At 36.8% G+C, this 22,750-nt stretch overlaps 1 pseudogene across 1 annotated transcript in view; it reads left to right on the forward strand.

The window, feature by feature from the left end:
• Positions 1-10,055, forward strand: part of LOC110598024 (translation machinery-associated protein 16 pseudogene) — a 51,568-nt pseudogene extending 41,513 nt beyond the window's left edge. The window contains exon 3 of the transcript XR_002483810.3: positions 5,724-10,055. The product of XR_002483810.3 is annotated as a translation machinery-associated protein 16 pseudogene (transcript). The remainder of the gene's footprint in view (positions 1-5,723) is intronic.
• Positions 10,056-22,750: the final 12,695 nt, after the last annotated feature.

Raw genomic sequence — 22,750 nt, forward strand, 5'->3', positions numbered from 1 at the left:
GAATCTGACACATTTTCATAGGAAAAGAAAAGACAACAGAATGAATCTGACACATTTTCCCTCCATTCCCCATTGTCTAATCTACTGCACCTCTATTCTTCCACTCACTCCCACTCCTTTTTATGGGTTAGCTTCCATATATCACAGAAAACATTCCACTTTTGTTTCTTTGAGACTGGCTTATTTCACTTAGCATGACAGTCCCTCTATCCATCCATTTGCTGGCAAATGTCATAAAGTCATTCTTCTTTCTGGCTGAGTAATACTCCACTGTGTATATATCCATTCATCTGTTGAAGGGCACCTAGGTTAGTTCCATAGCTTAGTTATTATGAATTAAGCTGCAATAAACATTGATGTGGTTGTGTCAGGAACACATAAATTTTGTTCATAAAAAATAGATCATGTCAAGTATAGTGATACATGCCTGTAATCACAGTGACTTGTGAGATGGAGGCAGGAAGATCATGATTTTGAGGTCAGCCTGGGCAATTTACAGAGACCCTGTCTCAAAATGAAAAGGAAAAGGGCCCTGGGTGTAGCTCAGTGGTAGAGTTCCTCTGGATTCAATAGCAAGTATTGTAAAATAAAAAGGAAATAGATCAAAAAGAGAAATGTGTAAATGCATGTCACTGTAGTTGGCAATTTTGTGCACCTGCCTTTATAACTGTGGTCATCTGAAATACTATGATAGACAAGCTAAGACTTTTCATGAAATAGATCAAAAACCATGATGGGTTACCACCCATATGCAGTGGTTCAAAGAGCCAAGAAATTTTATTCACAAATGCAAATCCACATTTATTGAGGAAATGTCCACACTTTTATGTACACAGGCAATGGTTACACATAAAGACAACATTGTGACAATGTACTGTTATGGAGTCAGAGTTGCAAAAATTGCATAAGATAAATTAGAACTCTCTAAAAGTTCTTGTAGGATATATACCTCCAGTATTGGAAATTATACAAAAATGAGATACAAAGTTTAGATAACTAAAAATAAATAATGCTAAGTTTTTAAAATAATAATAAAATGTTTAAAAAAGAAAGGAAAAACACTAAAAACAAAATTCAATGCGTGAAAAACTGTATTACAGGGATAGGCTGTGGGCAATTGTAGGGAGATGGAACATAAGAGTTGGCTGACTTTCACATCGTTAATTGTATTTGAAGGCTTGCATCATCATGAATACCTGCTTTTTTCTTTCTGGGTATACTCTTCTTGGAGAAAACATTCACATTCATTTCTCTATGTGGTCTTGATCTTTCTGAAATTCTATGATTGGCTATATACATATACCAACATAAGCATTTCCTGTTAGATTTTCCCATTTTCTGTGTCATGCATCTAGGTTGTTTGGGTATTTGGAAATTCATTCTGCATGCATTCATGTACAGGCCACAAATTTGGTGAGAACAATACTACTGATTGAACAGTAACACCATTGCCTATACGTGTCTTCGTATCCTACTGTGTACGTAATTATTTTCCGCCAGTCAGTAAATTTTCTGTCTTTTTCAGGCAAATGTAACTTTAATTTATTAAAGGCACCTGTAATTTCTTCAACTGAAAGGAAGGCCAATGAAGACAAATGAGACACATGGCCAATCCCTTCCTTGGAACTGATTTCTTTTTTAAAAAAATTATTTACTTATTCAAATTAGGTAATATGACAGCAGAATGCATTTTGATTCATTGTATACAATTGCAGCACAACTTTTCATATCTCTGGTTGTACATGATGTAGCATCTCACCATAGGTGAAGTCATACTTGTACCTAGGGTAATGATGTCCATCTCATTTCACCATCTTTCCTGCCCTCATAATCCCTCCCTTGCCTTCCCCTCTCTCTTTTTGGCCCAATCAAAGTTCCTCCATTTTTCCTATGCCCCCCCCATTATGGAACAGTATCTACTTATCAGAGAACATGCAGTCTTTGGTTTGGGGGGATTGGCTTACTTTACTTAGCATGATATTCTCTGATTCCATCCATTTACCTTCAAATGACACAATTTTGTTCTCTTTTAATGCTGAGTAATATTCCATTGTGTACATATACCACAGTTTCTTTATCATCTATCAAAGGGCATCTAGGTTGGTTCTACAGTTTAGGTATGTGACTTGAGCTGCTATAAACATTGATGTGGTTGTATGACTATAATATGCTGATTTTAAGTCCTTTGTATATAAACTGAGGAGTGAGATAGATGGATCAAATGGTGGTCCATTTCAAGTTTTCCAAGGAATCTCCATACTGCTTTCCTGATTGGTTGTACCAATTTGCAGTCTCACTAGCAATGTATGTGTGTGTCTTTTTCCCCACATCTTTGCCAACACTTCCTGTTGTTTGTATTCTTGATAACTGTCATTCTGATTGGCATGAGATGAAATCTTAGAGTAGTATTGATTTGTATTTCTCTAATTATTAGAGATGTTGAGCATTTTTTCATATATTTGTTGATTGAATGTATATCTTCTTCTGAGAAGTGTCTGTTCAGCTCCTTAGTCCATTTACTTTGATTGGGTTATTTGTGGGTTTTGTTTTTTTTTTTTTTTGGTGTTAAATTTTTTGAGTTCTTTGTGTATCCTGGAGATTAGTGCTCTATCTGATGTGCATGTGGCAAAAATTTTCTCCCAAAATGTAGGCTCTTTCTTCACCACATGGATTGTTTCTTTTGCTGAGAAGAAGCTTTTTAGTTTGAATCCATCCCATTTATTAATTCTTGATTTTATTTCTTGCGCTTTAGGAGTCTTATTAAGGAAGATGGGGCCTAATTTGATTTGATAAAGATTTGGGCCGTTTTTTTCTCTATTAGGTGAAAGGTCTCTGGTCTAATTCCTGGGTCCTTGACCCACTTTGAGTTTTGTGCATGGTGAGAGATAGGGTTTTAGTTTCATTTTGCTGCATATGGATTTCTAGTTTCTAGGAACTGATTTCTAACCCTCTTATACAGTCTTTTTTTTTTTTCCATGAGATTTATAGGTTTGGAGGATTTTAATTCTCAGAATTTCAGCATTCTGGACTTTAATTCTTTGGGATTATGATTTTGGGGATTATAGACTTCAAAGAGATTTTGGTCTTTTGGGATTTCAACATTTTGGATTTTGGCATCCAGAATGGTGTCAAGATTATGATCAGCATCAATCAACTTAATATGGGAAGAATCCATACAAGAAAACCCAGGTAGCCACTGGCTTCCTGCTCAGCCCCCTGAGAGAAAGGGAACTAACTGTATATAGGAAAAGGACAGCAAGGCCTGGTACCCTTCACAGTGACCAGTCTTTCCCACTCCTGTATGGTCACAGAGCTTCAGTAAATACTCTCATTTGGTCTTAGTGAGTGCTATCTGTAAGACCATTAGAAATGGTTCCATACATTTCTTCAATTGAAGTGTGAAGAAGGCAGACAAGAGGGAAAGAGAGACTGTGGAGTAGAGTTCTCTGTAGGGAACCACCATATTAAACTTGAAAAATCTAAATTCAGACCATTTTGATCTAAGCACAGGAAACACTAATCATTATACTTATCCCATTATGGGAACAATTGGAGGAAGTCATCATAAAGTGGGCAAAATCCAACCTGTTTTCACCAGAGAGGTTGTGCTTACAAATCCCTGAGACCAGCCATCCTGTGTTGGTGGCGATTGGCAACTTCCACACACATAGGTGAGATGGCGGAGGTCTTCAACTGCTCACAGCTTTGTACTGATGACTGGAAGCTATCTTACTTCTGTTTGGTCCAGCTGGAAATCAACCTTCCTAACCAACATGAAATTTGGTGGCCAAGATTTTTTTTTTGTCTAAAAGAACAGTGTTTATTGGTCTGTTGAAAATCTCAGTGTTCAAGGGGTCCTTGTTTGTTTTTTCCAGGCTACTTTTCCATTTTTTTCAAGAAAGCTTTTAGCTCCATGTGTTGTAGAAAATGTAAATCAACAATATGGGAAGCTAGATGTGCTACGACTGTCAGGTTTGGAATATACAAATTTAATGTAGAGTCCAGCCCCTATCACTCACTCTGTCATTCGCTAATTATGGTGTATGCCTAAAGTTACTGTACTTTGGGACCCAGAAGTGGTTTATGGTTTACCTCTGTGGCTGCATCCATAGTTAACACCACTCAAAAGAGGACATCCTTGGAAAGTTATGTCTTTCTCTTACCCTTCCAGTAGCCATATTGGATAGTAGTGTCTTTTGGAAGACAGCAAAGAGGCAATGGACCGAGGAAGGGTACAATCCTAAGAGTAAGCAGGATGGGTACCTACCTGACCCACAGCAGGTCATTTAAGGGCTTCCAAATGTCTTCCTCCAGGGGTTTCTCACCAGGGAAGAGAGTGATTCCTGGGATGCAAATTCACCATCTGAAAAAATAGACCATATTAACCATAAATAGTCCTTGCTAGGATTAGTTGTGAGGTCACAAGCATCAGAGGTAAGGATTATAAAGTTTTGTCTGTGAATAGAGGAAGCTGGGCAACCAACAAACAGCATGAGAATAGTAAATACCTGTAGAAAGGTGGAAAGAAAATCCCAAGGAAGACAAACTACTTCCACAAAGAGACACATGAATAACATAATGTAGCTACAAGGTCCTGGTGTCCCATTAGAGCATTCTTCCCACTATTTTCCTTAGCCCAATATTCTTTGAAGTTAAGAGAGGCTATTTACTGCCCACCTCCTCTGTCCCTCACTTCCTGTTGCTTCTGTTAGTCATTTCTGGGTTTGTTTGTCCACCCTGGGGCGAGAGCAGGAACATAAAAGTTCAGTACATGAAGGGGAGAGCAAGGGACAGATAATCAAAGTCCTCATGGACAAGAACAAGCAGACATGAAGAGCACATGTGTGCAGGGTTGGAGAACATTGCAGGAAGTGGGGAAGCAAACATGGGGAGTGTGATAGTGAAACATTCATGTTTGAGTCAAAGAAGCCAGGAGTTTAACAGACATCTAATTTTAGAAGTCAAAAAGCCCCCAGGGTCACTGAGGTCTAAAATCCTTCCTCCTTCTCTCACACCCTTGGCAGCTGGTAAATCAGAGAAATCTCCACCTTTAGCTAGCTTTCATGGTAAAAGAGTTCTTCCTTATGCTTTTACTATATAAAAACATAGTAAAGTTCATGGTTTTAATTTTACATCAAATATCAATTTTAAAATCCAACACTAAGCTCTGGTATACCAGAAGGCCAGCGGCTGAGTGCTGCTCAAACTCCAACTATGGGGCTTCAGTTACTAAAGATACTCACTTTGTCTTGCTTGTACTGACATCCAGGGGTGTTGTTGAGCTTTATATTTAGAACCTTTTACATCCAGAATGTAAGAAGGAAAGCTGTTTCTTCTCCAAATATTACTAGCTCAAAATATGAGCGCTTTACTCAACTCTGCTTACCTGGAATAGTACTGAGAATGTCTAGGTAACAAAGAAGAAAACCTGTAAGTCCTGTGTTTGAATAAATTATGCTCTATAGAATAATTTACAATAAACTTAACTTGTGCTTATTAAATATACATTCTACAGATTCTGGACAAATACCTAAAGTAAAACAAAATGACATGCATCCCGTTATAGGAAGACCTCTCAAAGATTATTCATCAATAAATGATTCTCTCAGATTTCCCAGGCATTTCATTAATTTTTCTCCATCTTTCCTCTCTCTGTGTGTGTCTCTCTCTCTTCTTCTCTCTCTTAGAAAATTTTAACATGTATTTTCCATTCAAAACAATAGCTGGTGATTTTTCCTGGCACCTCGGAAGGACAGAGGAACTTGTGTGGGAACTCTCATTTTATACAAGACGGAACAGCAGCAAGGGACAAAGGAACTGGCTAAGCTGGCTGCTCATGGGACTTCAGGGGCAGTGTGGTATTCTTCAGATCACATTCCACTGACTCATCCCTCCCTTCTGGATTCTGAACAGCACACATTTCAACCAAAGCAAACAACTTTCTAGAATCTTGTAATTCGTGGTGACTACATAGGACTTCCACAGTGCTGCTCTCCCACTCGGGCCCACAGGCTGATCTGAATGACTGCCACAGCCACAGAAAGGTGGAGTCAAAACACAAATCCACACCAGGAGACAGAGGTGACTCCACATACTCCCAGAGCAACATCCAGAGAAAGGGATCTAGAGCATTCTGTAAATTTTTTAATTTTTATTATTTATTTAAACATCAGAAATTTACTAGTTGCTCAAAACATTACATTGATCATGACATATCATATATCATACATTTGTTTCAAATGGGGTATGAATTCTTATTATTCCCACGTGTACAGATTGCAAGATCACATTGATTATACAGCCATGTTTATACATACTGCCATACTAGTGTCTGTTGTATTCTGCTGACTTTCCTATCCCCTTCCTATCCCCCCTCCCATCCCCGGATTCTGTAAATTTTCCATAAATTTCTTATGGAATTCTCCATAGAAACTTTACATCACAGGTTCAGAGACTGCCCTCTGTTACTGACCTGCCCAGTGTCTCTCTATGTGTAGGCTTTCACACAGTCCAGCAACTGAACAGACAATGGCTTTTTTACCCTCAGAATCTCACTCCAAAGACTAGTACAACTCCTTGCTCAGACACATCTCTCTCATGGTTCTGGAAGCCCTTCTGGCTGAATTCCCCCAGTCACAAGAAGGACAGCACAGGTGCCAATATCACCAGCACATCTGGGAAGGCCCTGGATACCAAGCACTTTTGAGTTTTAGCATCACCAATTACTATTAAAGCAGTAGCATTTCATTGGAAAGAACTGTCAACTCTATAAAGTTAACATCACCACCACAGGACCAAAGCACTGCACCTCACTCAGGACTAGCAAGAAGAACCTCATTATGTTTTAAAGGTACGTTGCAAGGTAGGAGATCTTCAGGGAAGCTGTTTGGGGTATAACATAAATATTTAGAAAATCAATCGGAAATAACATGTAACTCTGGTGTGGCCTTCTAATTCCTTCTTCCCAGGACATTTGTAAACACCTTGCCCGGGTGATTACCTGAAATATTTCTACCCTGTTCAGCCAGTTCCTTTTATTTCTCTTTCCCAGCTCCATCTCCTCTCTTCTTCTCTTTCTTCCTTCCCTCCATCCTACCCTCTCCCTGTTCTCTCTCTCTGTCTCTCTCTCTCTCTCTCTCTCTCTCTCTCTCTCTCTCTCTCTCTCTCTTTCAGAGACACAAATTAATGCAATGTCAAGGAGAGTGCCTAGGTAAGAAGCTTTGGGAGTAAAGCAAAGTATTCACACACATTCAAGGGGGCATATGGGCCATCTCCAGAGGGACATACAACACTTTCTTTCTTCTCTTTTTCCCTTCTCTCCTTTTTTCCTTCCTTCCTCCTCCCCCTCCCAATCCCATCTTTATCATTTCTATCTCTTCCTTAAATAAATGATATGTAAATTAATCAGAATTTCCCCCCTTCTTCAGGGAGCTTACGAATTCAGCAGACAATACGAATAGTAATGCCTGTTGGTGTGTTCATTGCCTTAGGAATGGAAAAGCCTCTTCCAATTATTTGGGAAATGGTCTTTGAAGGAGATAGACTTTTAATTAAGTGTTGAAGGGTTGGAAGGTAATTACAAAGCTAAATTTGAGAAAAGTGGCACGAGCCTGTTTAAAACAATTTCCTTTGGGTCAAGTTTCTCCTTTTCCTTTCTTTTCTTTTCTCTCTTTTCTTTTTTGTATTTGGAAGGAAGAGAACTACGACTACTTTGGAGAGTAAAACAGTCTATTGCAGACGATTCATTTTGGTGTAAGGAAGGGACGCCAAAGGTTTGAAGTTAAGGATTATAGCTGAGCATTTTAGTTTAGTGCTAGGGATCTGGAGTTTCTCTGGTAAAAATGATCTATCTTGGAGAAAACTGTTTCTGTAATAGGTGTCCAATTTTGGGTGTAACCAGGAGGGAAGCCTCTCTTGTGAACCTGAAAATAGGCTGGAGAGCACTAGCCTTCTCAGGAGGCCACTCCATAGGACTGAGAAAAACTAGGCTCAACAAGGACTTATAGGATTAACAGGGCGAAAAGATTAGGCAAAAAGATCAGAACCATGTGCATATATGAGGGACTCATTATTCATTTATCTTGAAACAACTGGGGGCCCATGTGTGTCTGGGCAGGCATACCTGTGCTCACTGTTGCAGCTGCGGTGAGCAGTTGTCCGACTGCAGTGTGGAGTTTTCTACGGCCTCCTGGATATTCCCATGACTAAAGTGCCAAAGGGAAGAAGTACAGGAGGGGAAGTAGGACAAAGTAGTAGAAAAGCAGCCTACATTATGAGAGAGGCCCACGCACAATGGAAAAAGGAAAACAGAAGAATGAAGAGGCCTTGCGTCTCAATCTTATTGGTGGAAAACTGTAGTGGTTTCAAAATCATCTGGACCCCCCCCCCAAAAAAAGGGGTATTCAATGAAAGATGCTTGTGAATTCATTGAAAGGTATTTAAATAGGGTTAGCAGGGGCAGGAGCAGATTGAATTACATAACAGTATCAAGGACGGACACGGAAGGCAGTAATTCCCCAGAAACAGAGCAGTGGGTAGCAGTAAGAAGGGCATGGCCTTGAGAGCACAGCCATTTTAAATGCAAACGATCTAGAAACCTTTAGGGAATAGGATTTTTATCTGAAGAAATTAACAAACATTAAAATAAGAAAACTTTGTGCTAATGATGCAGTTCTTGATAAGGACAAGAGGAAAACTATTTTAACTACAGATAAAAATTTATGGAAATTGGAAACAAAAGGTGAATCAAATTACTCAGATGAAGAGATGATTGCAGTAGCCTTATAGTCTTTACTTGAGTTAAAAATAAATAATTTGAGAGCTTCACATCACACTCCTTAATTATGGCCAATAACTGTCTTTAAGAATTCACTATTTAACTGACATGAGAGTCCCATTTGCAGTTTAAAAATAGTGTTATACTCTTACTTAAAAATAAAGGTTGCTTTCTATTTACATTAAGTTGCTAAAATAGATAGAGGTTGTATTAGTCTGTTTTCAAGAACTATAATAAAGTACCTGAGGTTAGGTTACTTATAAAGAAAGAATGGTTCATAATTTTGGAAGCTGAAAGTCCACAAGTAGGATAGCATTGGCTGTGGCAAGGCCTCTGGCCAATTACTTTATAGTGGATGGCATTCAATCTATGCAGGAGGGCATGAGAGAAGGTGGTGAGATAGGACACCAGACAGAGGGGAGGATCAATAGTGACCTCTCACTAGGGTCATCTTTTAAAAGTACCACCATTTCTTAACATTGGGGACTAAGAGTTCCATTTGTGAGCCCTCGAGGGACACCTTTAATCCATATCCAAATCATAGCAGAAGTGATCTTCCATATCTACATCATAGCAGAAGTGATCTCCAAAGGCATTCAATCTGACCTTTGTGCAGAGGAAAAATAATATGTGTGAGGACAAAAAAAAATGTTTTGAATGTTTTCTTTATGTGGATTTAGGATTCCCTAATCTCTCCAAATGGGCAAATGGTCAGTGACCTGTTTTCTAAATGTCCTGGGGACATTTCTTGAATTGTGATAATACCAAAATTGTTTTATGCTGATTCTTCTCTCAAATATTAAACCTCTTTGCTTTCCTTATAAAATAGGGAAGAGGTAAAGGACGGAAAAATAAGCAGTCTCCATGGTTATGTTGATCCCCACACTTAATCTGTTTTCTTTTGACAAAGAGAATACATGATTCAGTTTTGCTCTTTTTAATTATATATTGTTTTCTACTTTCTCATTGTGAAAAATGCAAAGTTCCTAAGAGGTTAAATTAACATATAACAATGTTTGAAGTGTCATGAAATACTTGGATGTACTAGAGTTTTGTTATTCACGGAAATTGTTAAATGCAAGTATCCTTAAGTATGTCTTTTAAAGAATGTGATGTAACCGTATTTGAGTGTTTTCAAAAAAATAAAAATAATCATTAATGGTATATGAAGTTAACTTGATATCAACTGCCTTGTTAACTGTTTATATAAAGTGTTATAACTTTTTTACTTCTGAAAATCAAAAATAAAATTTATTTCAATAAAAAAGAAAAATTGAAATGAAGGCCCCTGCCCATTTTACTCTCTCTCTCTAGCTTTCTGTTTGAACTGTAAGAATTAGTCAAAATTCAAGCTGATTATTTCAAAACCTGCCTGCATGGAGGCCCCTCTTCCTCTCATTCTCTGCTGAAAGTGATTTGGGTCATGTATTCATCTCTGGTTGGAGCTGCCTGTCCTTTGAAACCCGTTTACTGGTTGCCTTGAAACCTCAGCTCTCTGAAGAGCTCAAGGAGTACTCTGATATTTGTGTGATTTTGTTTCTCATTGTTAGATTGAAAGGGAAGTGCTTCACAGCATTCAACATCTTAAAAACATGCTGAGGTTGGTTTTGACTACTAGAAATAAAGCTGCCGTGAACATTTGTGACCAAATCTTTGTGTGGACATAGATTTTCTTTTCTCTTGGGGAAAGGATTGGAATGGTTTTGTTGTCCATCAAGCACATGTTTAACTTTTAAAGAAATTTTGAACTCATTTTCCAAAGTGGCTGCATTATTTTACATTCTCATCAGCAGCATGTGATTATTTCAAAACCTTCCCATACTTCCTGTTATCAACCTCTTTTATTTGGCTACTTATTCCATGAGTAGGTGAGTATTCCTTGTATGGTTTGAATTTTCATTTCCCTGATGACTAATAATTTTGAGCATCATCTCATGTGATTATCAGGCACTCATGTAACTTTTTTTGCTGAGTATCTGTTGGTAAGTGTCTGTTTATATTTTTTGCCCATATTTGTATTGTGCTGTATTTATTTATTTTGGTGCCAGAGATTGAACCAGGGATGCTTAACCGATGAACCTCATTTCCTGCCTTTTTATATTTTATTTAGAGATAAGGTCTTGCTAAGTTGCTTAGGACTCCCTAAGTTGCTGATGCTGGCTTTGAACTTACTATCCTCCTGCCTCAGCCTCCCAAGCTGCTGGAATTACAAGTGTGGGGGCCATTTTTATTCTTAATGAGTTGTAAAAGTTCTTTACATAATATGGACACAAGCTCTTGGTCAAATATAAAATATAAATACTATAAATATTTTCTCCTTTTTTTTTTTTTTGCAGTTTTGGGGATTGAACCCAGAGACTTGTGCATGCTAGACAAGTGCTCTACTATATCCCACCCTGCACCATTTTTTTTTTTTTTACTTACTTTATCATTTTCTTGATGGTGTCTTTCAAAGAGTGAAAATCCTTAACTGTAAAAGACTAACTTTTTGGTGTTTCTCTTAGTATTCATGTTGTTTTTATTCTACTAAGAAATATGTGCCTATTCCAAAGTCATAAGAATTTTCTCCTATTTTCCTCTCAATGTTTCATATTATTAGCTCTTGTTTAGGATTATTTTTTCTCCATTGGTTTTGCTACCAAAACTAATCGACCATGAAAATGTAAGTTTTACTTTACCAAACTTTGTATTCTCTTCCATTGATCTTTTTGCCAAAATTAAACTGAACTCTGGTATTGTGTCTGAAAACTGGAAAACCAAGAAACTCATTTTATAATTCAGTCTAACTCTGAAGGCCTAGAATCTAGGAGATATGGACTGATGTAAACCCTGAAGTCTGAAGGCTTAAAATTTGGGGACTCCAATGTTTAAGGCAGTAAAGCTCAAGAAAAGAGAAATAGTTTATTCTTCTTCTGTCTTTTGTTCTATGTGGGCCCTCAGTGGATTGAATGGTGCTCACCCACATTGATAAGAAAAGAACTTCACTTTGCTCATTAAACTGATTCAAATGTCAACCTCTTCTAGAAACACTTTCATAGACATACTTAGAAATAATGTTTTACCAACTATCTGAGCATCAGTAACCTAGTCAAATTGATATATAAAATAAAATTGACCACTGCAAGCTTTAATTAATACTGTTGAATTAATTAGATAAATTTAGGGCAATTTGACACTTAACAATTTTGAATCTTTCAATCTATGAACACAGAATATCTTTTTATTTATTTTTGCTTTATTTTATTTTATTCAGTAATACTTTATAATTTTCAGTATGGAGTTCTTAAATGTCATCTTAAATTTATTGAAGGGTATTTTATGTTTTTCTACACTATCATAAGTGAATGATATTTCAAGTTTAATTTTCCTTTTTTTCCCCCTGCACTTAGAGTAAAAACCTTTGATCTGCAATATTAACTTTATATCCTGTACCATTCCTAAGAGTATTAGCTCACACTTGTAATTGTAGTTAATACAATTATAAAATACCTTGGTAATTGTTTCCTACAGTTGGTATGAAATCTATATATCATTTCAGGGTATACTTTGATGATTGTTTTATACATTCTTGAAATTATAATTATAGCTACAATGGTGTTTCTTATATTCACTTGGATTTTCTATATAAACAATCATACCATATCAAACCAAATCATACCATATCATACCAATCATACCATATCAAACCAAATCATACCATATCATACCAATCATACCATATCAAACCAAATCATACCATATCATACCAATCATACCAAATAGAGACAATTTTACTTCTCTGATCTTTTTGCCTTATAATTCTGTTGCAATGGTTAAGAACTATAATAAAATGTTAAATAGATGTGATGAAAAAAATCATACTTGCTCTGTTGCCAAATTGAGGGGAAAATAACTAATATTTTCCACATAAAAGATGATATTAGCTATAGGCCTTTTTTTCAAATACATCTTATCAAATTGAGAAAATTCCCTAGTGTTGCTGGTTTTCTTATTTAGCATGATTGAATATTGTATTTTGACAAATGCTTTTTCTGCATCTATTAAAATGACCATATATTTTTCTCACTTTTCTTCTGTTAGTAAAGTGGATTAAATTGACTGGTTTTTGCTTGTTAAATCATCATTGCCTTGTATTCCTAAGATAAACCATACCAAATTATCATATATTATTCTTTTATGTATTGTAAAAATTTTAAGTATAGATTTTTCTAATACTTCATTTGAGGAATTTTGTGTGTAATTGTTCATAATTATTATTTGTTTGAACTTGTCAGGTTTTGGTGTTAAAGTTCTTCTGGTCTCTCAAAATGCGTTACAACAGCTGGAGAGAAAAACATACCAAGTTCAAATATGACAAGAACAGCAAAGACAGTAAAGGAGAACAAGCAGTTTAACTCAAAATGTGAATTAAGGGCCATGCTGGGCATGGCAGTCATTTTGTAAAGTCCACAGCTAGCCAAGCTCCCTGGAAGAAATCAAACCAACACAGCTTTTCTCCACCTTCAAATAACAACAAATAAAACCAGAAGGAATATCTCTGAAATGGGATGTCTCAATAAACTGTCTAAAAGAAAGTAGTAGAGGTATTTCTTCTAACTTAAAGTTACTGAAACCACTTCCCCTCACTGTGTACGAGGTGAGTGGGGTGTAACTGATCTATGAACTCTTGAGGAGTGCTAGCCCTCACTCGATGGTCAACACAGCTTCTGCAGGAGCTGAAGCAAAGATGGGCCAGCAGACATCTCCCTGCATTATGGTGATGGATTCAATGCCTGTGATGCCCAGAGGAGATCGCCATGAAGGGGAGCAGACGCCCCTGATTTGTGTCTGCAGGCAGTGAATGCTAAGATGCAGGTGGATCAACAAACCCTCTGTCCCAGGCAGCAATGGAGAATGGCATTTGTGATTCATAATCATGGGCATTAAGAGCTCAGATGCAGGTGGGCCAATTGACTCTCTTTCCCAGTCATAGGGATGGTACCCAGTGATGGATATCAGCCTGGACAGAGGTTTCTTGCTTCAAACAGTTGATTGAAAGCCTACAACCAGGTGGTACTGGGCAGCCATTAGGTGCTTGGATAGCATCACTCCAGGAAGTCCCAGTGGAGGGAAGCCGGTGCTAGTTATTCACAACCACAGCGGGAGTTCAGATGCACATGAATCAACTGACTACATGGTAGCCACAGGGACAGTACCCCAGTGATTTACATCAGTAAGGGGGATGCTTCTGCACCATAAACCACCCACAGAGAGCCAAAAATCACAGTATCTATACTTGTAGATAACCACCAACCTCTATGCCATTTTAAAGAAGAGTCTGTGGAGAGGAGCAAGTGCATAGCAACCTTCAGCAGTTAGAGCAATAGCACTGAGTTCTGCATCCTGTGTTCCTGCTCCCAATGAAAACAACCTGTATATGCAACACAGAATCATTGGAGCATGCAGTCTCAAGCCCCTGACTTGACAAGAATCAACTGATGAGAAATCCATAGCAACTAGGAAGTAACTCCTGTGCACCAACACCTCTAAGAGGATACAAAGCTAAAAAAGTGATGAGCATATATTAAAAGTCCAAATACTCATGAAATCCAAACCAGACAGATGCAATAAGATTTTTTTTTCTGCTTTGGCATAGATTACTATAAGTAGCTCTAATGTCAATTTTGATCATACATATATTACTCTTCATTTTGATTCAACAGTTGTTCCCCTAGTATGTGATATTGTACCTTCAACCTATCTGACTGAATTTCTTCTACTATTTTAAAACATTAATTGGACATTCTTTGTTTTCTACTTCAGGTTTATGCTTGCTCCTCTTAGCCACCTTTGTCCTCTTACACTATCTGCTACCACCTCAAGTCCTCCCCATCCATCTTTTTTCTTATTTTTACCTTGTTGGGTATTATTCTTTGCTATCTTTTCTTCTTTTGCCCAATTTTTCTCTCCTTTCTTTTTCTGTCCCTATATATTGTAATAGAAATTTTACTATCTTTAATAACTAATTTCTCCCCCTCTTTCACAACATGACTATAATTATATACCTGCATTTGAGAAACTGTGAAGAACACCATTGACAAGTTTTGTTTTTCCTAAGGTTGATTAATATGTGGCTTCTCTCTGAAGTGGTTATACTACATGGGGTTTAAAGTCTTGTCTCAAAATGGTACTGATAGTAGTAATAGCAGAGTTCACATGTATCAATACCTGGATATTTGTCCAGCCCAATAATCTTCAGATAACAAAGGTCACTAAATAGTCTCTTACATAAAAATAGATATGATAATCATCCCAATAGATGGTAGACATAAAAGCAGTATGAAAAATCAATGGAATAAACCACCCCAAACAGCCCACAAAACTTCAATAACTGATGCCATTGACCCCAAAGTGGAGAAAATTTTCAAGAAAGAATTTAGAAAGTTCATCATTCAAACATCCAATGAACTAAAAGAAGATATAAGAAATGAACTCAGAGAGAAAATACAGGAAGTAAAAGATCATTTCAATAAAGAGATTCTGAAAAAGAACCAAATGGAAATTCTGGGAGTGAAATACTCAATAAATCAAGTTAAAAATTCAATGGAAGACATCACTGATAGCTTAAATCAAATATAAGAAACATTGGCATAGACGAAGACTCTGAAATACAAACTAAAGGGATGCACAATGTTTTCAATTAAATCATATCATAAAAATTTCCAAATCTTAGGAATGAGATGAAAATCCAAATGTGAGATTCAAATAGAATGCAAAATAGGCAAGTTGGAAAACAAATTCTCTCCAAGACACATTATAATTAAATGCCCGTTATACAGAATAAGGATAGAATTTATGGAATTTTAAAAGTTGCCAGGAAAAATGGCAATTCATATTTAGAAACAAGCCAATGCATATATCAACTGATTTCTCAAATCAGTTGATATATAAAGAGATAAAACGACTGCCAACCAAGGTTACTATATCCAGCAAAGCTATCCTTCAGAATTTAAGATGAAATAAAACCCACTAAGTCCATTCTATAAAACATAGCCAGTGAAATATTTCATGAAGAAGAAATAAAAAATAATATTTGAATAAGGTTGTATGATAAATCAATTAAGAATGAAAAAACCCAAGTTTTTATTTTACCTTTACTTCTCCTTTTTTGGATGTTCTTCCTTCCTTTACAAATACCCAAATTTCTGACCTATGTATTTTTCCTTTGCTTTAAAGAACTTTTAAAAATATTTCTTGTAAGGCAGGGCTACTAGTGGCAAATGTCCTCCATTCTTGTTTGAGAAAAATCTCTATTTCTCTTTCTTTGAAGGATGATTTCATAGAGTACAGATTTATAGAATTTATTTTCTCTCAATAGTTCAATATTTCACTCCACTCTTTTCATGCTTGCATGATTTTAAGGGGAAGTTGGATGTAATTTTTATCTTTACTTCTTTATAGGTAAGGTGTTTTGTTCCTCTGGCTTCCATAATAATATTTTCTTTATCTTTGACTTTCTCCAATTTGGATATAATATGTCTATCGGTAGTTTTTACTTTTGTTTTGCTTTTACATTTGCCCTGCTTGGTTTTCTGTGATCTTCCTGGATCTTTGGTTTGGTGTTTGGTATCAATTTAGGGGAAATTATCAGTCATTATTGTTTTGAATATTTCTTCTATTTCTTTTTGTCTTTTATTATTAAAGAAGTCCCATGAAGCAGTTCCTTTCATCCAGCACATCTTTTCTGGCTATTCCCATTTACATGTATTTACACTGTTAATAGTTTTCTCATAGTTTTGGGATATGCTGTTAACATTTTTCTTTCAATCTTTCCTTCTCCCTGCTTTTCAGGTTTTGGAAGTTTCTATTTAGATATACTTAACCTCAGGCATTCTTTCCTCAGCCCTGTCTAGTATACTAATAAGATAATCAAAGACATTGTTCATTTCTGTTACACTAATTTTTATGTCTAACATTTATTTTTGATTCTATAGAATTTCCATCTTTCTGATCTTATTGCCTATCTGTTCATGAATACTATTTCATCCCTTATAGCCCTGAGCATATTAATCATATCTATTTAAATTCCATATCTGATAATTATAACATCCTTGCCATATCTAAGGCTAATTTTTACACCTTGCTCTGTGTCTACATACTGTGTTTTTGTTTATGTTTTTTTTCTGGGTTTTTATTTTTATTTTTTTATTTTTAAAATTTTTCCCTTTTAGTATGCCTTATGGTTTTTTCTAGAAAGCCAGACACAATGTATTGAGCAAAAGGAACCACTTCAATAGAAATTTAATAATGTGCTATCAAGTTCGGGGGGGAGGGAAAATATTCTATACTTCTTTGACAAGTTCTCCGTTTTCTGAGCCTGTGCCTCTACACTGTTAATTTCACATGTGTTTCTCAGTCTAGACTCCTCTCTTAGATGGGCCAGAAATGCTAAAGTGAATTGAAGTTGATTCTTTTCCTTGCAAGAATACATGGAGCTGAAATTGGTATTTCCCTTCCTTCCTTCTCTGCTGAGAATTATTTTCTTTTCCCTGTTATGAGGGTATTTTCCTTTGCCTCTTTGGATATAATTATAATAGCTTACTTAGGTCCCTCCTGATAAATTCAACATCTGGGGTATTTTGCAGTTTGCATGTGCCTATTACCTTTTATGGGTTACATTGCCTTGTGTGTTGTTTTTGCTATTGTTAAAACATTTTGGATCATACCCTAAACATCATGAATGTGATATTTTGGAGACTCTGGACTTTGCAATGTTTATCCAAATAATGTTGATTACTTTGTCTTAATAGCAGATTTAATTATACACAAACTAAAAACTTAGTATTACCAGTGAGAGAGGCATCTCAAATTTCAGTTTAGTTCTTCCAGCCTAGGCCGCAAGCTTCTTTGTGTTTTCCAGAGCAAGACTGGTTCATAGGTCAGCCTGACACTTGGGGATATTTTATAACACTGCTTAGGACTCTCTTTCCTTGGCTTCTCTTTCTGAAGGGATGTTTTTTTTATCACCTCCCAGCATCTGTGCATGCCTCCGCTGTATGTTCTGGCTCTTTAGGCAAGAAAGACAAATTTTCCCATTAGTGATTTAGGTGCCCCATACCATGTCACACATCTGTGGCCTTCCCTCAGGATAATTCTTTGAAGACAGAAAACAATGCACTTATATTTTTTCCAAGTATTAATTCTTCTCCAAAGTCTGCTTAGCTTTTGTTCATTTTCCAAGCTCTCAGGTAGAATTTATTCTTAGTATTTTATCTGAGTTTATAGATGTTCTTCTGCAGGACTGTTGTTCTGTTAGGAGATTTTACCACCATAGAAGAAGCAGAGATCATTTTCTTTCAAAATGTTATTAAATAATCCAGGAAATACACATGTGTGGCAGACAAAGGAGTAAGATTCTTTATGTCACAATCACATCAATAATGGTGACTCTCTATGCAAGTAATTAAAAATGTCAAGATTATGAAGGAAATAGAATGCTTTACAAAAGATGTCCAATGAGTGTTCATCTTGATAATTTCATTTGGTTTTCATGCCTATACTTGTGATTCCTTCTGGATTGACTTACAAATTGTTTCCAGGGAAAAGAAAAAGTTGCAAAAGATGCTGATGCCCTATACAAATTCCCAAAGCCAAAATCATCCTTTCTTTATCTGTTCCATTCATGTGCACAGAAGACTGGGAGATATGACTTATTAATGCTTCTCAGTAACATCAATAAAATAATAGCCTCCATGGGTGCGCAGTCCCTGCAGATCACACACCTTGGCCATGTTAATACCTTTAACAACCCACCAGTTGTGAGGTACAGTTTGTTGTTGTTGTTGTTTGTCTCTAATGAATGCTTTTATAAAATAAAATTTAATTTGTATATCATGTCAACCTCAGCTTTCTATATATGTTTATAAATGCTTAATCTCAACTTCTGTGTTAACTGGTAATAAATGGTTTATGAATTGGTACTAGCAATAGTTGCTTACCATAGTGATTGGTTTCAAAAACATATACTCTATCGGCTTTCATTCCTTACCTGTTTCACAATTTAATTTTCCTACTGGTGTTTTCTGGGGATTATCTTCCAAATAAACCATTTGTTCTCAAATGCTTGCATCTGGTCTACTTCTAGGAGAATCTAAACTGAGACACGAGAAAACCAGTTAAAGCATCAAATGTAACACTCATAGGAGTGGTTAGTACTGAGTCAATAAACAAATTAGAAGGTTCTATTTTACTCAATGAAAAAGAAACTCAAAAACCTTAGATGTTAAACCACTGACTAGAATCTTTGGGCTTGGAAGAAGAAACTAAACACAAACGTGACTCAGACCTATAATTTCATTCCAAAGGGGGAAAATCTGATCTCAGAATTCTAATTATGTGCTGCTACTATTCATCTGATGAAAGGATGCCATTTTCTTTGTGAGTCATGTGATTTGATGATTTCTTTCACAATATCACAGTAAGCCATCAAAACAATAACTATTTTTTCTTTGGCTCAAATAGAGGCTTGTAATTGAACTTGAAGTGTTTCTACATTAGTTAAACATAGTCCTTTTTGTCCTAAGATGCACTTTATTATCCTGCTGCTATATTATGATCCTTTAATTTGAAATGGAATGAACTCAAGGTCCAGAGTACAAAAATATAATCTAGTTAGGTTGGATTTTATAAAGAAAGTGTGCCCAGGATATGTTATTGGAAGAGAAGAATTCTTTTTATTAATGATGTATATTATATCGTGAAACTCAGCAAGACTTTCACATCATGTAATGGAAAGTATATGGTTTTTGAGTTTTAATTCTGATTGCTCAAGCTTGAATTCTGATTTTACCATTTACTAATAAGTTTTCCGTAGTGGATTTAGTGATCATCTCTCTCTCTTAAGACTGTTGAGATTTAAATGAGCTAATGATACATTTGAAAGTATCTGACTTCAAATGAAAAGCTAAGAAATAAAACATTTTATTCTAGATTGAGCATCTGGTTTCTTTTAAAGGTAATACTTAATCTGTTTTGATTATCTAGACACAGTGGTGGCCATCCAACATGACTTGCTGTTTTTATATAAACACTAGTGGAATTATAAAAGAAGGAGCCAATAAGCTCTTAGAAAGGGCAACCTGGCTCTGAGACCAGAGTCCAACTGTTCCTGCTCAAGATGTTTGGAATGCAGTTAAAAGAGCTCCGCCAAGCATTACCTGACTTCTGCCTCTCTCATGTCTCTTGGTGGTTATTCTGTTTCTCTTGATCTTTGGACCACATGTCCTCAACTATCTGGTCTTTCTCATGTGTAAAAAGGCTTGAGGCCATCAATCTTTGGATGGTCATTTCTAAAGGATATGAACAACTGGGGCTATGGTTTGGTGATGCTCAAACATACATAGGATTAACCAGGGAAAGATTATGCTCTTTCTAACCAGGGATATGACAATGCAGACACCCAGCAGGAGGTAGCGACGGGAGATGGACTATTTCCTCTCTAGAGCCCTCGAGAAGGAGGAGCAAATAGTGGAGGGATTTGTCTTCATTCCAAACCTTGAAATTCTGATAGTTCACTGTCCAATCAGCTCTGGTTGCTTACAGATGCCACTTGGTTGCAAAAGTTGGAGCTGGATGTTGATGACCACACACCTCTAGTTACCACGGAGCTATCACCTGCTGAGGGGTCCTTCAGACAGCCTCAATCTGGGTTGGGTGGCAACATGCCTACCACACCCCGTCGTCATAACACAGTCTTCATAAAAACCCAGACTCCAGGCCTGCTAGGGCAGAAGGTGCCTTGAGAACATGAGTTTCTCTTCTCCATTCACTGGCCATTGAATTTCTTGCCTGCTCTCAAAAATAAACAAAAGCAATAACAACAACAACAACAGCAAAAGAACTTCAATGGAGGGCTCTACTCTTCTTTTTGCAGTTGGAAAAAAAGCACGTGGAAGAAAATTTATATGATACAGAGTGTGTGGGGTGGTAGTGGCAGAAAGCGTAGTATTTTAGGAAAGATGAGAATGGTCTAGTGCTGTTCATCATTGTTCTATCAAATCAAATTTACCTGTCCACCTTCCCCTTTCTTCCTCAAACAAAAAGGATCTCTATTTAAACGGAGCATAGTACATTTAGAAAGAAAACTCTCTGGCTTTTGTTGATTGTGCTATGGAATGGAATGAAGTTCAAAAGAAAAAAAAATAGTCACAGTAATGTCTGCTGCATCTGAGGCCACAAGGACACTCAGTGTAACCATGTCATAAATCATCAAAGACAAATGCTCAGGAGGATCTGTTTCTCTGGGACAGCTCGCCTCATTTAATATGTCTTCTACTGCCATGATAGCAACTCTTTCGTTGTTCCTCTCTTCCTTTGCTCAATGGTAATTGTCCTTCTGCCCAGACCATTCATCTCTCACAGAGTTGTCTCCCGATGAGGAGATATGTACAACCAGCTCTGAGTTATGCATTCTTAGTCTGGAAACCCCTATGTTTTGGTTCAGTACTGTTCAAAGTTAAACTGAAGAGAAACCAAAAGCACATAAGAAAAAAAAAATGGCTGCTGGAAAAGTTGGTTGGATAAAATAATGAATGTTGATGAAAACACCTCTTTTGCTGTACTCCATTAATAAAAAATAAACAATGGAATAGCTCATTTTGGAGAATAATTATTAGGAAATGACAAGAGGGATGTCAAAGGTCATGAGCTTGCCAATTTTAAGAGCACAAACGTACCATGTCACAATTCTCCTGCTGTCACACTGAAACCTTCATATTATAGTTTGGAGCAAGTTAAAATGATCAGATGTATTGGTAGCTGAAATCGGTGTCCTAAACACAATTACAACCTACAGAATTCCTTAGGCTATGACGCCGTGGCCACTGGGACTACTTGTCGTGGTGAGGCTGTACTGAAACTATAAAAGCGTTAGCCCCTCTCAAGTTGGTAGCTAAATCTCCCACCAGAGGTCTATTTATGCTCAAAAGAGATTAATAGATTTAGGTCAGAATTTGAGGGGGAAAATTGAACAAAATACAAAGGCTCAGCCCAAAGGAAAACTATGAGTGAGTAAAAATAGAATAAGTAGCATTAGTATTCTGAGTTTTCTTCACATACTACTTATGAATCCTTCAGGAATAAGACACACAAAGAAACATTCCAGTAACATGAGAGATCTTATGTAAGCCTACAGAAAGAAAAAAAAAATTAAAAACTGAGAACAGGAAGCATTACCAGAGGATTAGGTAGGCACCTGGGGCAGCTGGTTAGAAGCCATAGGTATAATAAATATATTCCTGATGAGGTGTGCAGTCAAATCTTTTCCTTGATTTAAGCTACAAAGCAAAATGGATTTCCTTATTGTCATTCATAGCAGTATGTGATATAAAGATAAAATCCAACTTTTCAGGGCCTAGAACACATGCAGTTTAACCAAGCATCCACTTTGTCTTCTGTAGGACCCAGGCAACATCACCAGAGAGCAAAACAATGCTCTTGTGGACCTGGTGCATGCAAATTCCCTTTAAAATTTGTAAAACGGCTCCTGAAATCTTACCTACTTAATGGGTTCCATCCAAATCCTTGTTTCCTGTCCAGATGAGTACACTTAAATTGACAGGCTGTGGAGCTAATGATCACAAGTTAGTACTCACACTCTTAAAAGGGCCTTGACCCAACATTATTGAATGCTTCATCTTGGGTTCCTCTCTCCTCTTTTTAAAAGGTTGTGCCTGGCCTCATACTTGAAAAGCCAGTGAAAACCCCATCTACCCCTTGAGGACAGAAACTGAAGTAAGTATCTCCTCGCCTACTCTAGAACATTGGGAATCAAATTCAACACACCAAAAGCTAAAACTGAAAAAGCCCTGCTCGGGTGCCAGATAAAGTGAGCTCTTTGGCATTGCATTCCACCAACATCATCTCCATACGTCTAATCACATGCTGTAAGTTTGAATTTGGTTTCTGTTTCCGACAAAACAGTAGTTTCCAACTCAA

The sequence above is a fragment of the Ictidomys tridecemlineatus genome, chromosome 4 (genome assembly GCF_052094955.1).
Source record: "Ictidomys tridecemlineatus isolate mIctTri1 chromosome 4, mIctTri1.hap1, whole genome shotgun sequence".
In the NCBI taxonomy this organism is placed as follows: Eukaryota; Metazoa; Chordata; class Mammalia; order Rodentia; family Sciuridae; genus Ictidomys; species Ictidomys tridecemlineatus.